Raw genomic sequence first — 18,193 nt, 5'->3', positions numbered from 1 at the left:
TTTGAGCTGGCGAATAAGGTGCTACTAGCAGCAGACTTAGACGGTCTTGGCAAACTCTCACTAGAACTTGTGGGAGTAGAGAGATCAGGGCAGAAGTGTACAGACGTGGCTTCGGCCACGTGTGCACCATGGCTTCCAGCCCCAGTGGTGCGGGAGGAGTGAGGGTGAAGCACAGCGAGCAGTGTGTTGTCTCCTTGTAGGTAAACACATCCACTTCCGCTTGGCCAAACCTCCACCATATGGACTCCACCACTTGTGGATGGAGCCTCCAATCCCCAGGCCTCAGCCCATGCCTTGACAGGATGTCTGCCCCCACATTTCGGTTGCCCGGAATGTACTTTGAACTCGCTGACAAAAACTTTCCCTCCGCCCAGAGAGGAATTAGTTGAACAGCTGAACAGGGGGCATGAATGTAATCCCCCTGGTGTTTGATATATGAGACCACCACTGTGTTGTCTGTCACAACTAACACACGGTGACCTCTCAATTGAGGAAGAAAGAATTTCAGTGCTAGAAATGCAGCCCACATCTCCCGGCAATTTATATGCGACTCCAGATGATGGCCGCTCCAGAGACCTTGAGCTGGACATCTGTCTAAGAATGTGCTCCAGCCCATGAGGGAGGTCTTACGATAAGGAGATGCCCCTAGAGTGTGACCCAAAGCTAGAAACCAGTGATACCTCCAAATTCAGAGCACGTAGGCATCACCCTGTGACACTGATTAATCTCAGGGGTTTCGTCCTTGGACGAAAACCTCAACTTTTCAGCCACCACTGAAATGGTCATAATGTGCAATAGGCCCAATGTTATGACGTTGGCTGCTGCTGCTGCTATAAGCCCCAACAGTCTCTCATAGAGACTGGAGGGGATGCCCAGATCCAGCTTTATCTTGCTCAATGTTGATAGTATTGGCCCTACACATGTTGGGGATAAAACTCCCTTATGGTAGTAGAATCCCATGTAAAAGTTGTCCTCTGCACTAGAGAATGCATCATTTTCTTGAGGTTCAACCTGAGCCCCAAGCTTGTCATGTGTTCAAGAACAACATCTTGATGTTGAATCACCAGTTCCCTGGATCATGCTAGAATTAACCAGTCATCCAAATAGTTTGGTACACAGATACCCTTTAGTTGCAAGGGAGCCAGAATGGCATCCATGTTCTCTGTGAAGATGCAAGGGGATAAAGCTAGCCTGAAGGGAATAACCCGATATTGGTATGCATTGAGATGACTGAAAACTTGGTACAGCCTTGGCTAGGGGAGGCCCTACAGTAGTACCTGGGGCTAACTGCTCTAACAACCTCACGTCCCCTGAGACGTCTCTCCGTGGTCCCTCAAGAACACTCCTTCATTGTCTGCTTGGTCTTTATGATCACTCTCAGATCAGACCTATTAGCAGTCTGTGACTGTGACCAACCATTCACCCTGGCTCTCTGTGGGGGGAGGCAGGCCATCACACTCACCTTCTGTGCCTCCCTCGCATTAGCGCTGGCCCGGGCTCCACTCGTGGATGCCCAGACGAACTCAACACTACGGGGAAGGAACTGGCTGAATGCCGCCGTATATCGAGCTCACTCAGCAAGTCTGCTTGGTAGGCCTGCAACACTGCCATTGTATGCAGTGACAAGCAAGATTTGCTGCCACATAGGCCTTGTCCACCAACGCCGAAGTGGCCTTACATGGCTTGGATGGCAAAGCAGGCCCCCCATAAATTACCTGCCATCGATGGAGAGAAGTAGCTCGCAAGCACCTCCTCCACCTTTGGCATAGCTAAATAGCCGTGTTGTTCATTCCCCACAATGGCCGAGTAATCCGACATTGCAGACTTATAAATGCTGCTAGTGTATGGTTTTCCCTAGGAGCGTGAAATTTCATCCTGCACTTCTGGAAAAAAGTGGAGTTTTCTGTGGTGTGAGGGAGATTTCTATTCATTGCCTTAGTAAATCACTTCAAGCAACTCTTTATATGTTTGAGAGATGCTCTCCATTTTTGGTGCAATGGCTCCTCTGAGTCATAGACGGTTTCTTTTTTGGCTTTCCATAGAGGAAGGAGTGGTGATGCAAGCTCCAAAATCAGGCAGAGAGCCGGATGTTGAAGTTACAACAATTTTTAAATCTGTTTATGTGGAGCATTCTCTATATAGTTCCTGTACCAGTTGTTAATATAGAAATGATAATTTATTAGAACAAATGCATTAATGTACACTCCTGGGGGAATGGCAAAATATTAAACTTTTACATGTCTTAACAACAAATCGTTGGTTATAAAATTAAAAAGAATGAAACAAAAAAGATAAAGCAACATAGCATGCGATAGATTTTCTTTTGATTTCTTTAAATGTTTCAACCTTGTGGGTAAAATTGCAGATATTTTAATTTTGTACACCAGACATGTGTTAGTTTGAATTTTATATTAAATATTTTAATCATTATCATGATTTTACTTCTTGCGTACAAGAAAACTATATAAGTGAATTTACCTGTTGTCACGTATCGTGACGGAGCGGAGATAGGACGGATGCAAGTGCAGTTTGAACAGTGTTTATTTTAAAGGAGAGACAGGCAGACAAATCCAAAACGTGATCCATAAACGTAATCCAAAACAGGCAAAGGTCAGGCGATCGGCAAACAGGCATACACAGGGTTAAACATGAATCAAGGTCGTGGTCACGGAAAACAGGGTCGATAAACAAAACGAGAAACATGAACTATGACGAGGAACTGAAACAGGGAGGAGACATGACAGAACAGGGAGGAGACATGACAAACATAAACAAAAACACATGTGTACAGATGTCACTACTGTCAACAATGGAAAAGCAGGTGCTCGCGCATTCGCGCTTAGAGCACGCTGCTTCAAGGGGGAATCATGACACCTGTTTCTAACTTTTCCACAAACAGTTCACTGCAGCAAAAGTAAACAAACAAATGATGGCACAGGAGGTCTCAGGAGGGCATTTGTTTAATTGTTGCCCATTTTCTAACCAATGATTTGTTGTGAAGACCATTAAAAGCTTTATATTTTTGCCATTGGCACATATTTTTTGCACAGGAGTGTAGTGTAAACCTGGCAGCAGGAACTATTGTCAGAGCCATGCTGTGATAGAAAATGAACACCTTTTGAGAATCAAGCCTTCGACAGCACTTTGGTTTTAATAAACATAATTTATATCTGGAGCAAAAATATTAGTTTTATTGTTATTTTTGCTCCATATATAATCTATAATGTTGTGTAACTTATAGTTGAACAAAACCAACTGTTGTAAAAGACAAACGCACACAGTTAGAGGACGTTCTTTTCCCTGTATGTAAGCATGTCTTTCCAAGCAGCTCCCTCTGGGTGATCAGATAATCATCATCATGCTCATCTAACCCCAGAGATTAATGTATATCATCAGCAATAATCACACATCACAATCACAATACACACATCACCAGTCACACAAAAGAGAGACGTGTGCAGCATTGTTAGGGACTGTGTACTGATAGGCAGATTTATCGGACAAAGCCCTAGTTCACGGTCAATCATAAAGACAACCCACAATGTGCATTAAAAACTGCAGGTCTGTACAAATAGAGCACTATCAGCCAGATGTTAGATGAACTCATGAGAAGAACACACTGGAGGGACGTGATCTCCTGAGTAAGCCAGACAGTGATAAGTGTGTCTGTTGAAGTATTGATTTTACCAGATGAAGGTTAATATTCCAAGCATTAAGGTGGTGTGGGGGCAGAGTAGAGGTAGATTAGCGTTTACGTAGGTTGGATTCTGCATCACTTGTAGTTTATTTAGGCAAATGAAAATGTGTAAATGTCAAAGCGCTTTAAAAGTCTTCTAAAGTTGGAAAGACCAAATAGTCACTGTACGCAATCTATTTGGGGTAGTTTACCTAGAGCTGGATAGGGGCTCTAATTTCTTTTGGGATGAATAAAACCATTACATGATGGGTTTTTCAGACCTGGTGTCTGAAATTCAGACATTCAGACCTGGTGTCTGAAATGAATAAGTGGTTGACAAAGTCTTTATGATAACTTTGGGGATTTTCAAAATAACCTAGGGTCCATTAGGCACAATGAACCCTGCTTGGTTTATGCTTTCGCAGAAGGGCTTCTGTGAGGCATCTAAAACTAACTTCCAAAAGCCCTGAGTGTTAGTAAACAGCAAGTCAAGAAGGGTAAAGTATATTACCTGAGATAACGAATTTATTGCTTTTTTGCAGACTATAGTCCAGAGGATTACCAACTAATTAAATTTCAAACAGAGCTTGTTTAAAGGATGCACGCACAACACCTTATAAATCTAGCTGGTGGTATTTCAGTCCACTGAATCCATAAGAACTAGCCGTCATGATGGGAGTCCAGAGAGGCGGATACAAAAATTCAGAACTTCTTTATTAGGAGGCAGACTTGGGAAACAGGCTCAAAAAAAACAAACATGAGGAATAAACACACTAGGAACCAGGGCTATCAGAAACTTAGTACAACCAGAAAAGAAAACAATGAGAAAAACACCAAAAAAAAAAGTGCATAATCTGAACAACAACAAATGTGAAAACTCAGAAACACAAACATAACCTGACTTTATACACTGCTCCTGCAACTGAGGAGAAAACCCAGGGCACTTATCAGGAAAATTAAACACATGGAATGGTTAAAACACAAAATGGAGGAAGACAACAGAAGAATAAGAGGAAGTTTTGCAATGATAATCAGGGTGCCTTCTAGTTGCCAAAGATGCAATTGTCCCTGGGGGCCATGACAGAGCCCCCCTTAAGGCACGGCTACTGAAGCGCCACCAGTCCAAAAGGCTCAACGCAGCAACCGCAGCAAGGCTGGAGGGGGATGGGGGGATGGGGGGGACAACTACAGTGAGGCCGGGGGCGGGGGCTTGACAACGATGAAACAAGGAGGCGAAGCGATGTCCCTAGCCAGACGAGGAGGAGGAGTAAGGTCCCTAGCCGAGATAGGAGGCGGAGCAACATTGCCAGCCAAGCGAGGGAGCAGTGCTGAGCCACCGGCGGGGTACACGAGCTGGGAAGAGTGGCGGGGGGAGCAATGGCCGTAATGGGACCATGGAGCAGAGTGACATCCTCAGCAGAACCCGGAAGCCAAGGGACATCCTTCGCGGAACCTGGAAGCCAAGCGATGACATCAGGGGAACACGGAAGCCGAGTGGAATCCTCAGCCAGCAGGGGGGAGAACCCAGATGAAGCAGTCTGTTTTTGAAATGAAGGATATATCAGGCTTTAACATATAAAATTTATTGGTAGAAAACGTGCAGTGAATAGTCACTAAACTCGGGTGGGTAAAAAATTCATCAACAAAAATCTGAAAAGGGCTCAAACATTAACACTAGTTTCTTTCTATTTATGTAGATGATGGCACGTATTGTTAGATGCATTTGTTAGATTCTATGACTAAGATTAACTGACTCTTGAAAAAAAATCATGTGGCTCAAAGATTGAATAAATACAAACACAAAGGGAAATAAGTGTATCAAACCCTCAACATATAGGGATGCTGAGGGTGAGCAAAGAAAGACTTAAAAGTAATAAGCAAGAACTAAACCATGGTGCTTTATCTCTATCTTCTGTCTCCATCTACAGGGAATGAGGATCTGAAATACCAGGACAGGCAAAAGCTACAAACACCAAATAAGCCTTATCACTTCTCGCTTTCCTGATTACACAGCTCAGTGTTCAGATACCATACTGTTGCCACAGGGCTACAGAAAGAATGTGTGTGTATGCAGCAAGCCTCGTGTTTACTCTTGGGTACATGTAAGGGAATGGGTCATTAGTATGGGAATTCAAGCAACTTATAAAATTCATAGGGAAAAATCACAATAGTATTATGTACAAATCTATAGGGGTATGAGAGATTTCGTTCAAAGAAAAGTTGACATTGATGCTATGTACTAACCCTATCTTCACCCTAACTATTCAAAACTTTATATCCCAGGTGGCTTGTGGAAACTATGTCCCTCTTCAGCCCCAATTATCTCTACCTTCTGTCCTGCTTCAGTAATCATTCTAGGTAATTTTCTATATTTTACATATAAAAAAAGGAAATAACATTCAGGGCAGCTGGATGTGGTAGTCAGTACAGTTGCCACCTCATAGTGCCAGGGATACTGTTTTCATCCAGAACTTTTATTACTGTCTGTGTGGAGTTGCACATGTTCTTAAAGTATCTGTGTGGTTTCCTCCCACCTTCCAAAAACATGCCAGTAGGTGGACTGACTATGCAAAATTAGCCCTAGTGAATGTGTGAATGAGTGAATGTGTGTGCATGATGCACTGCAATAGACTGGTGTCCCATTGCTACATGTCCAATGTTTCCAGGATTGACTCTGGATCCAACGTGATACTAAACAGGATAAAGTGGTTACTGAATATGAAAGAACAAACGACTGAATGAATGAATTTCCTTTTAACAGTGTTACTGGGTGTGTCCTGATCAGCTCCCTAGGTGGTGAATCAGTATATTGTGTACATGAGTTGTGGCACTGGAAAGTACCCTGGCTCACTACACATAACGACACTGATCTCAATTTCCGGCAACATGACTACTTTCCTTGCTCTGCAAAACATTACCAAAAATGTAAAACTTAACAATATTTATGTTTTATATGTCACATAAATTTGTTAGCTTAATGACATGTATTTCTGTCATGGTACTTCAAGCAAAATCGTAGGCTAGCTAGAGGATTAAAAACATATTAAACACTTAAAAGTTATTATACACAAACAAAACATGAATAGAACATCAAATAAAGATAAAAATCACTAACATATATAATTGTTTGAGAGCTACAACAACAATAACAAGCTACTTATATTTGTAGTCAGAAGTTGGCTGAGAGTTCGTCCACCATTTTTTCGAGCTAAAAGGCTTCAAAAAATATGACATAATTTCCAGTAAGGGAACATAGTGAGCAGCAATCCCTCCTGGTTTTTGCAATGCATTGTGTTTTTTTTTTTTTTTTTTTTTTTTTTAGGGATTGAACGTTCCAGTACACTGGAAGAATTTTGCTATTGAGACAGTTCTTAAAATGGCTGATGATCAGTGCCATGACTACTGAACTAGGGAGCTGATTGAGACATACGCTATGTGTCTCTGTCTTTCTGCTACAAAGTCTGGTAGTTGTCATTATGTTTGACGAACTTAAAAGCAAATCAAAATGTAATTTACCTCCTGTGCTATACATATAATACATTTTCCTGAAGATACATCAACATGATACATTTTTATTGTACAGCACACACTAGGTCAGCAGTGTTTGAATTTCTGCTGGGTGAAGGTGAATGCATCACACCAACCGAGACCAACACCACAGCAGAACTGATAAGGAGATGGATGAGTGTAGGAAGGAGAGGCAAATGGACAGAAACAGAGGTAGAGGAGTGAAGAGAAAGAGAGGGTGAAAGGAAAGAAAAAGTGAGGGTGGAGAATGGGGTGAATTTACAAGTGTGGGCTTAAGGGTGGAAGGGGAGAAAACCCATTTAGGCAAACACCAGTGGAACCACAATCTTCTTCCCCAAACGGCTGTGTGTGTGTGTGTGATTTCACAACAAAGAAAAGCGTACCCACACAGCAGGCCCAGATATACACCCACACACAACAAAGTTCAGTAGACTCACTCTACTTCTTTGAAACTAATGCTAACATTCACCAACACACAAACTCCCACAACATGCATATCGTCTTGCAACAATACACTCCTACACCCACAAGCATGAAAATGTAAAATGATTGGCCCTACAATAGTAACATTCTCTTGCCTTACTCATACACCCAACAGCCAACATGAGACCTACCACAACTTTCTCTCTCATACACACACAAGCACAAATATACAGTGATGGATTGCACATTGTACTATGATAGCCTTGATCCTGTGCTAATCTCAGCTCGACCTCAGGGGTTATAAATGGATCCATCAGTAAGAGAAAATAATCCTCCCTCTGAATTCTCACACACACACACACACACACACACACACACACACTTACACACTTGCACTTACTTCACTATCTACTGGCTCGGTGTTGTACTGTAGGTCTTCATCTGTATTGTCAGCCTTAGTCCTGACGCTTAAAGGGAATGATTTTTTTTTCTTACCCAGATGTAATTAATCACCAAAGACATTTTTGTTGTCCAACATTTCTTTATTTAGTTTTAAGACCTACTTACATAAAAAAGTAAATTTGCCTTGTAGTTTAAGTGCAAAACTAAAGAAGTAAATGTCTTGGCTGTTTTAGCGCACTTAGGGAACATAGAAAATTGTGTAAATGTAATGACTCATCAACCTTTTCTTTAATCAGAAACACTTTGTCTTTCTCTGTTCTCATCTACAGAAACTCCAAAAGTAACATCATCCCTGCTGTTCTCTCTTTCATCCTATAACATGCTCATATAAATATTCCCTCGTTCACATTTCTCACTTTTTCTCACGCACTTTTGGAACAAGACAGGTCAGAAGAGACAGACTGCAATAACGTTCAACAAAAACAAAAGGCCTTTGAGAGCCCCCAGTCCACTGATAATGTTCAAGACAAGCAAACATTCTGTCCTTTCTTGGACAGCCTTTCTTTCTATCGGCATCATTCAGGCACATGTTTTAAAATCTAAAGCAAATTAACTTGTTTACACATTTTCCTGTTTAAAATTGAATCCATCCTTTAGCTGTTTGAGAAATTGTGATGGCAATTTAATTGAACCCTTCATCTTAAGGCTTAACCATGTCCCATTTTCATATAGCAATGAGGGGTATGAGGGTGCACCTGTAAATTCCCTATGAAATCATGATCACTTGGAATGGGTAGTAAAATGGAAATATAAAATACATAAGCAGGTACCAACACCATTAAGCAAAACCAGAGCTTTAAAATAGTGTTACAAGTTTGGACCAACCAAAAACATCAACTCATTAAAGAGGTTTCTAGAGAGCAACCTACAAAATCCAAAACCTGACGTTTATATTGCATCCTTAAAACTACAGCAGGAAGGACTGGTCTGATTAGACCAAAATTAAAATGGTGGCCACCCTCAGAAGATCCATCAAGAAGCGGAATGCATAGTAAAAGCCCCTATACCCACTGTAAAATATGGCTAGTGTAGATAGATAGATAGATAGATAGATAGATAGATAGATAGATCATTTATTTATCCTCAAAGAGGACATTTGTTTCCATCAAATGGGTGGGTGCGTAGAAAAACATAAACACAACAACACCATACATATAAACCATCATGAACAATCACAGGCGTAGAGGGGAGAAGGGAACAAAAAGAAAAACATCAGGATCATACAAGAAATGCCAGAGCATAAGATGGCATCACAATGGCTGGTTAGCTATGTGTTTAACGCTCATATAGCCATAGGAGCAAAACACCTTCCATAGCTAGCCTTTCTGCACATGGGTAGTCTTTACCTGCGGCCAGAAGGAAGGGTGTTGAAAAATATGTAAAATATGTGGCTAGTGGTTCTGTGGGTCTTGTGAAGCTTGATGGCATTGTGAATGATTGTTCTAGGGCCATTTACCTTTATTAATTTGCCAGACACTTTTATGTAAGGCAACTTGCAAATGAGCTGATCGGATGTGGGTTAAGGGTCTTGTTCAAGGACCCGACAGAAGCAGCTCAACTGTAACAACATTCAAATTCATAACCTTCTGAACAGTAGTCCCTACCCACTGAGACACCACTTCCCAAATGTGTATGCACAGTATCTATACAAGGGGTGTAACACAATGCCACTATCCGTATCTGTGTCTTTTTAGTGCTACAAATATTTACATCTGTATTGGGATTTAAATTGGATGTGGGCACAGGCTAGAGTGGAAGATTTTTCGTTTTATTTAAAACCTATCATCTCCCTTTGACAAGATAACAGCTCTGAGTCTTATCCTGTAATTCCTTATGAGATTAGAAAATACATGGCAAAGAAACTGAGACCATTACTCCATACAGTGTCTCTCCAGATCCTTCAATTTTTGAGGATCATGCTGGTGAACTTTCCTCTTCAGTTCAGGATGACCATGGTCATTTTTAGGTTAGTTGTCCTGCTTATGTTTTGGATCATTGTCCTGCTGGAAAATCCAACCAGGGCCCATTGTAAGCTTTCTGGCAGAGACAGTCAAGTCCATGATGCCGTGTATCCTAACAAAATGTCCAGGTCCTCTTGCAGAAAAACAGACCCAAAACATTAAAGAGTCACCACCACATTTAACCATGGACATGAGGTACTTTTACATATGGCTACCTCTCTGTGTGCACCAAAACCACAATAAACCATTGTGTTTATTGCCAAAAAGCTCTATTTTGGTTTCATCTGACCCTAGAACCCGATCCCATTTAAAGTTCCAATAGTGTCTGGCAAACTGAAGATGCTTGAGTTTGTTTTTGGATGAGAGTTATTTGAAACCCTTCCAAAAAACTTGTGGTGATGTAGGTATATTTGGATTGTAGCTTTGGAGACTTTCTAATCCTAAGACACAACTGACTTCTGCATTTTTCCAGCTGTGATCCTTTGAGATTTTTTGGCCAATCAAACCATCCTCTTCACAGTGTGTTGACACAATATAGACACATGTCTAATCCCAGCTTTTAGTGTCAGAAAGGCTGTATACGAGGTGGCATTAATCATCATGAATATTGATGTGATTCACACCTGACAAAGTAGACAAAGACCGCTCCCCTGGAATTATCAATGAGGAATGTGAATGTGGGAACTTGAATAATGAATGTGAGGAGACTTAATGATTGAATGTATTGTTTGTGTCTTATTTCACAAAATCAAGTTTAAGTTAAAAGAAGTAATCTGACAATACATTTTCTTTACGAGGCTTTATGTGATTGTGCCCTGCGATGGACTGGTGCCCTGTCCAGGGTGTACCCCGCCTTGTGCCCGATGCTCCCTAGGATAGGCTCCAGGTTCCCCGTGACCCTGAAAAGGAGTAAGCGGTAGAAGATGGATGGATGGATGGATGGATGGATGGCTTTACTTAAAAACTTTAGACCTACACTAACGTTCAAAAGTTTTAGATTGGTAAGATTTTTAAGTGTTTTAAATGAAGTATCTTCTGCTCACCAAGGCTGCATGTATTTGATCCAAAATACAGCAAAAACCGTGATATTGTGAGATATTTTTTACAATTTAAAATAACTGTTTTCTATTTGAATATATTGTAAAATTCAGTTTATTCCTCTGATCAAAGCTGAATTTTCAACATCATTACGCCATTCTTTAGTGGCACATGATCTTTCAGAAATCATTCTAATATGCTGATTTGCTGTTCAAGAAACGTTTACTATTATTATCAATGTTGAAAGTTTATTATTATCAGTTGCAAGGTGAAAGAAAAATAATTGAAGTATCCAGTGCACATAGGGCGAGACGAGAGTATTACAGAAGGTGGATGGTTTGTATTCATTCACATAGTATTGCACATAAGCATTGTAAACTTTAAAGTGAACAGTTCACAGCACACAGAGTTGAGAATAGATTTGCATGTCTTTGTGCCATTTTTGAAAACAGTGCCTGTTCAACTGAAGACACAAGTGAACTTCACATGCCTGGCATTTCCAAGGTGTGTCCTGCCTTTTACCTTGCTCTACTTTGTAAAGCATGCATTTTCTGCGACCAACAGTGGCAATATTCTTTGCATCTGATGTCAGCTCAGCTCCTGGAAGCAGTACATAGTCACTACTGGTCTGTTTTGGTACTACTTTCTTTGACACACCACAGAGCTCTGCAATAAGCTGTTCCATGAACTCTTTGTGGGTTATGTTACCACATAGCTCTTTGTGGATAATAAAAGCATTGGTGGCAACAATGTCCAATAAGTATAAAAAGATCTTTCTGTACCACTTCATTGTTTTGTGTTGTGCAGTGTAGTACTGTAACAGCTGATCAGACAGGTCAATGCCTCCCATGTGTTGGTTGTACGTAGGCAGTCACAGGACATGGAAATGTCTTTGTCCTCCATGTATCTTGTGATTTCACCCTCCTCTGCACGTTCTCACGTGTATAAGAAGAATGGATGGTAGAACAGACCTCTCGTGTATCCATCCACTTCATAAATATAAGAGGTTCACCCCAAATCCACCTGATGGAGTCCCACAAGCACCAAACTTCATGGCAAACAAGTCTCTCAGGAGCTTTGGACTTGTGTAGAAATTGTACATGTACACATGGTACCCAGAGCCTAAAACTTTACCGTCCAAAAGATATGTTACAGCATTATATGATAGTCCATGGCCTGTGGGAAAGTTGTTTTTTTCCTGTGTACACAGAAAAGTCCACAGTGTATCAATTTGATGAATTAGCAAGGACAAACAACTTGAAGCCCCACCTGATTAGCTTAGCTTTCATTTACTGTGTCATACCTGTGTTTGCTTTACATGCCACCATTCTTTCATCCACAGCTAAGTTTCTTTTAGGATGATAGATAGCTTTACAAGCATGACAGATAGTGTCCATGAGAGGTTTGACCCTGAAAAGATGGTCATGTTCAGCTGCGCCTCCTTTTCTGTCATATTCCTTATCTGCATCTTGGTGACTCGTGCATATCGGGAAAAATATAAGTAAGACTGATTATTAGTTGATCTCTAATTTTCAATGCTTGTGCTATTTTCTTATAGCCACTTCTCATTTTATGAAACTCAACAACAACAGGGAACTTTTGTTTAAACTTGACATCAATAGGCACCTTATAATATTTTGTTACATTCCAGAAAGATTAGAAAAATTTCAATGGACATTCAGCAAGTCTTCAAAGCCGCTCTCTGCCACTTGTTAAAATCTTGCATAACAAAAAAAGGAACATTTGGAGAGTAGACAAGGATTGCACACACCTAAGCACACACTTAGACATAAAAACTTGCAAACTTTTCACAGCCAGCTACCCATGCTACAGTGGGGTATCAGTATCATTGCACACGCTCGGTGATGACCGGAACAGCATGTGCTAACATTCCAGCTGTTCTCACTCTCTGCAGTTTTATCAGTGCTCCAACATTGCCCACATGGCCACTATAACAAGGGGGAAGCCATGCCGCTGCACAGGATTGTGGGGGATCAGCATTTGTCTGCCGGTTCTCACTGTCAATCATCATTATGGCCCCTATGTAAGTGCACTTAGTGTGTGATTCTGAGAACCAGAAGAGGAGCCAGTTATTGAAAGTGAGGATTTTTGGTATCGTCTATGAACAAACATAATTTTTTGCTTTTATTTGGATCAACACAGATGCTATGAGAACTCATATATTATATGATAATCATATTTATGGATTGTTCAATGAGTTTTAAAATATGCTAAAAATAAAATATTTGCCTGCCCCTTCTCTCTATGCTGTATGAAGGAAGCCTGAGCACTAGGCAGAGTTTAGCATGCTTCTGGATGCTGATGCAGGAGATGGAGAGTGGGCATTATTTAGACAGACAGGTCTGAGCCTCAGGCAATCCTTCTCTTTGTGTTCATGAGAAATAAAAATGTGGGCTGAAAAAAAAATAGCTTCTCCAACTCAATCCAAGGCATCTCAATCCAAGGCCACAAGAGTGATACAAGTTCTCTATTAACTGATGTTAACCATTAGGGAGTAAAGAAGTGATGTCATTATGATGACTTGAAGCCCTGCAGTGAGATAACACATAATTATAGTGTCTGGAAAGACATTTGTGAAAGAGTATACACACACTAAGTTACAAAACAAGCTAATCATCATGATCGTAATCACAAAGATACAATGCAAAAACAAAGTGCTTGGAGAAAATGGATCAGACTACTCTGATGTGAATAACAACGGAGGCACATTTTCAGTTATTTGTTTCAGTTTTTTTTTTTTTTTTAAACCAGCAAATAACAGTTTGCAAGAGATTAGTGGCATATTGGTGATAATTTTGACACAAGAAGAACAGGATATCCTTTGAAACAATAGTGGTTAAATTGTACATCTAGCCCAATATACAGAGTTTGCCATCAATGGTAACACTTGACTAAATCTGGGAAATGTCATCTTGAAGTGAAATATATTGGTTACTATATAATGCAGTACAAGCTTATTAAGTATATATTATGTTATATTGGCTACTGATGCACAGAAAATGTAGTATATTTATTATAAGCCATGTGCGTTAGTTTAGCATGTAACCAGTTCTTCATAGGAAGGTAATGCACCTCTTTTAATGAAGCTGCAATAGATAAATTATTTGTCAGGTATAGCAAGTGTAAGAGTAACACATTAATTTAAGATTATTATTAATAAATAAATAAATAAAAAAATAAAAAAATAAAAAGTTCTAAGAAAATAATATTTACCATCCTATCAAAGCTTAATGATTGACTAATCATCAATTAATGAATAATTATCATGTTCAAATTTATAATAATTTTTATTGAATGTATTAGTATTTAGGTATCAAGTTAAAACCTCTAAAATGAAAGTTAAATTTATTCTTTCATTCATCTTTAGTAAACAACCATTTTATCCTTCACATGATCATGGTGGCGCCTATCCCAGAAAGACTGCATCCTGGATGGGATGCCAGTACCATGCACACACCCACCCACCCACCCACACACAAACACACACACACACACACACACACACACACACACACTCAATGTTTACAAAGCAGTGGGTTCATTAGAGTTAGGTATTTCTGTCAAAACTTTAAAATTAAATAGTGAATTTATGCTTAGTAATGCTTAGTAATGCTTCAACTAGCATTTGGAATTAATCTGTCATTAGTAAACTATACATACACAGATTATAAATGGTTTATTTCTCAATCTTGTATTAAAGTGTTGCCAGGCTAGCTTATAGTAGACTAACTGATGCTAACATATACATAGGTATAGGTTACATATGAATAGGTTAGTGATTAACTTTGTTTGTACAATTTTGCAATGCAAACCAGAAATACTTTATATGCTTGGTGGTGCTTGAAAGTTTGTGAACCCTTTAGAATGTTCTATATATCCGCATAAATATGACCAAAATGTTCATCAGATTTTCACATAAGTATTAAAAATAGAAAAAAGAGAACCGAATTAAACAAATGAGACAAAAATATTATACTTGGTAATTTATTTATTGAGGAAAATTATCAAATATTACATTTATGTGACTGGCAAATGTATGTGAATCTCTAGGATTAGCAGCTCATTTTAAGGTGAAATTAGAGTTAGGTGTTTTCAATTACTGGGTTGACAATCAGGTGTGAGTGAGCATCTTGTTTTATTTAAAAAACAGGGATCTGTTTTAATCTGATCTGTTGACCATGAACAAATGAGATTTTTGAAGACCTCAGAAAAAGAGTTGATCAGGATGGAAAATGTTACAAAACCATCTGTAAAAAGTTTGGACTCCACCAATCCACAGTCAGACAGATTGTGTACAAAATGTGGAAATTCAAGGCTACTGTTACACTCCCAGGAGTGGTTGACCAACAAATAGACCTTCAAGAGCAAGCTGTGTAAAATAGAAAGTATGCTTCACTTTTTACGTGTACGCTAGGAACAGCGTACAGTATGCATGATGCAAATTTCTCCATCAACAGAGTACGCGCATTCTGTAAGCGTGCCACCTGATTTTTTTTTACCACGCATACTTTGTACACGCAGGTCGCACATGCGCATTTAATTCTTTTGCCCTATTTAATTATTCCACAAGGTGGCAACAGTGACCCAGAACCCTAACCCAGAACAATAAATAAATGACCGAGTTTAATATTTTTGTCTCATTTGTTTAATTGGGTTGGTTCTCTTTTTTAGGACTTTTAGGGACTTGTGAAAATCTGATGATGTTTTAGGTCATATGTATGGAGAAATGTAGAGAATTCTAAAGGTTTCACAAACTTTCAAGCACCACATTACATACTGTATATAGTCCCTTGGGGTAGGGCTGTAGATAATTGCAATAATATATTCAATTATCAAAAAATAAGTAAATAAATCACAGAAAAAAAAGAAAAAAAAAAAGGAAAAATTACTCAAGGAAAAATTACCAGACACAAATGTTTGCATGGTCAAATAAAAATGACTTTGCTAGAGTAGGTTTCATTGTACCATGGCAAACATCTGAAGTAAGAGCAGGCCTACTGGGTTAAATAACAAGAGGGTCAATACTTTCCTGATTTTGTCCAAGGCTTGTTGTAAATATGAGAACCTACAACACTTTCCCTAGTCCTCCTGGCTCTATTTCCCTATTTTATTTATTTACTTATTTACTTATTTATTTATTTATTTTTAGGGCCATATGTGGGTACCTATTATTATGCAATTTGTATAAAAAGTATATTTACACAAAATGTCAGTTTTATTTCAACATCTGAAAATGCAATTTCCTTAATAGTTAAATTTAGGGTTAGGTTTAGGCCATCTGTTAGAAAAGTACCTACATTGTGATGAATAACTGTGTGTTGGTTTGCTCAGAATGGCCAGGATAATCTTCTAGCAGATTGTTAATGTGCAGCTGAATTGTAATGCTGTGCTAGAAAATGCAAGATAACCTTGTGATGAATAGCCTGCTTTAATATGTCGCACAGGCACACTGCCTCTCCTCCAGTTACAGCATCACAGCTCTAGTGAACCATGCTGAATCTGAATAAATATAAAAGCCTGGGAGCATGAGCATTTAATATCATGAACTTATTCACTGCAGTCATTGGTACATATTCACCAACGGAGGTCAGTTTTTTTTTTACACCAATATGTGTTTGCAGTGGGCAGACATTTCATTTTTGATTGGTGGATATGTGAAGTGTAGCTGGATCTTTCTATCATAAACACCAAGACCACCTGAGTGTTGAAAAGGGCTTTGTGTTGTAGTTTTAAGATCACAATGCAAACAATAATCCTCTGAGTACACGGATTCTGTTTGTCTATATTGTTGTAGTTTTTAAAAATAATTTTTCCTACAGTTTCTCCCCAGTTTGTTCTTGCCAGTTCCCAGCTATTTCTTGCCTATCACATGACAGCTACCAACCAAGGAAGGTTCCTCTAAGACATATAAAGCCATTCACCATTTCCTTTTGGTGCTGCTCATGCTGAGAAACACACTTAAACTGCTTGGCAACACACAGAGACAGCGTAAAACAGACACAGTCAAAGAAAACAGCTATCTGCCTTTTTCTACATACAGACACCCGTGATTGGCTAATGTCGCTGTGCTTGAGAGGGGAGAGAATAATACCATAACTCCCCTCTTGAGGGTCACAGATGGCAGTGGCAGCATAAGGATTCAAAATCTCCTGAGAATATGGTAAATACCATTTTGTGTCACATGTGTTCTCTAACAAACTTCAACGAACAGATTTGGGGGATTATGAAATGTTGAGAATCGTTAGAATGCCTTTTCTTCTACTGAATTATAAATCACACCACTAAAATGGTGGTGGAGAATTTGTGGATTTATTGGTGAATGTTGGTGCTTGATGTTGAATAATGAAGCATGATCATGTGTGATAATGTTTACATTTGGTATGGTATCAATGATGGCTGGTCATGATATTAGATGGGAGGCTAAAATTTAATATATATCAATAGGTTGACAAATAAACTATTAGGTTTGAGTAATGCATTATATCACATATAAAGTTTCACTGATGGCATTATAACAATGATAATGGGCAAATTATTCCACACAAATACAATACTTAAAGGCAGAAAAGCAGCTGCTTACATGATTTATTTTAAGTGATATAATTGTGCAATTCTCTACTGGGCAGTGTTTCCTCCAAATACCAAACTTCTTAAACAGAAATGGTGTGGCTCCTACTTGATTGGAATGAAAACCTGCACCCACACCAGCCCTTTGTGGATTAAATTGGACACACCTGACTCTGTTGTCACTGATAGGTTGTATGAATCTACAGTCTGGCCTAGAAAGTAATCAACCCTAGCATTGCTTTCTCTGTGTTTTCCTTATGACCACTGGAGTTGCTGTTGTGTTTGCTGTGCTTGGCTAAAATTTTAACTCTATTTATGTCTTTTTATCTTTGAAAGACAATGGGCCTTAGCCCTGAGTGCCCATTTATATAAGTTGCACCTGTATATTATGGTATCTAATGGAGAATTGGTGATTTGTGAAAGGTCAAGCCAGAAGATTGCTTCATATGTCAAATAAAGTAAACTTAATTCAATCCCTTCCATTGAACTCCAGCATGTTCAGAGGAGAAAACTAAGC

This window comes from Ictalurus furcatus, chromosome 19 (genome assembly GCF_023375685.1).
Source record: "Ictalurus furcatus strain D&B chromosome 19, Billie_1.0, whole genome shotgun sequence".
Taxonomy (NCBI): domain Eukaryota; kingdom Metazoa; phylum Chordata; class Actinopteri; order Siluriformes; family Ictaluridae; genus Ictalurus; species Ictalurus furcatus.
The sequence above is the reverse complement of the archived record's forward strand: the minus strand, read 5'-3'. Positions refer to the sequence as shown.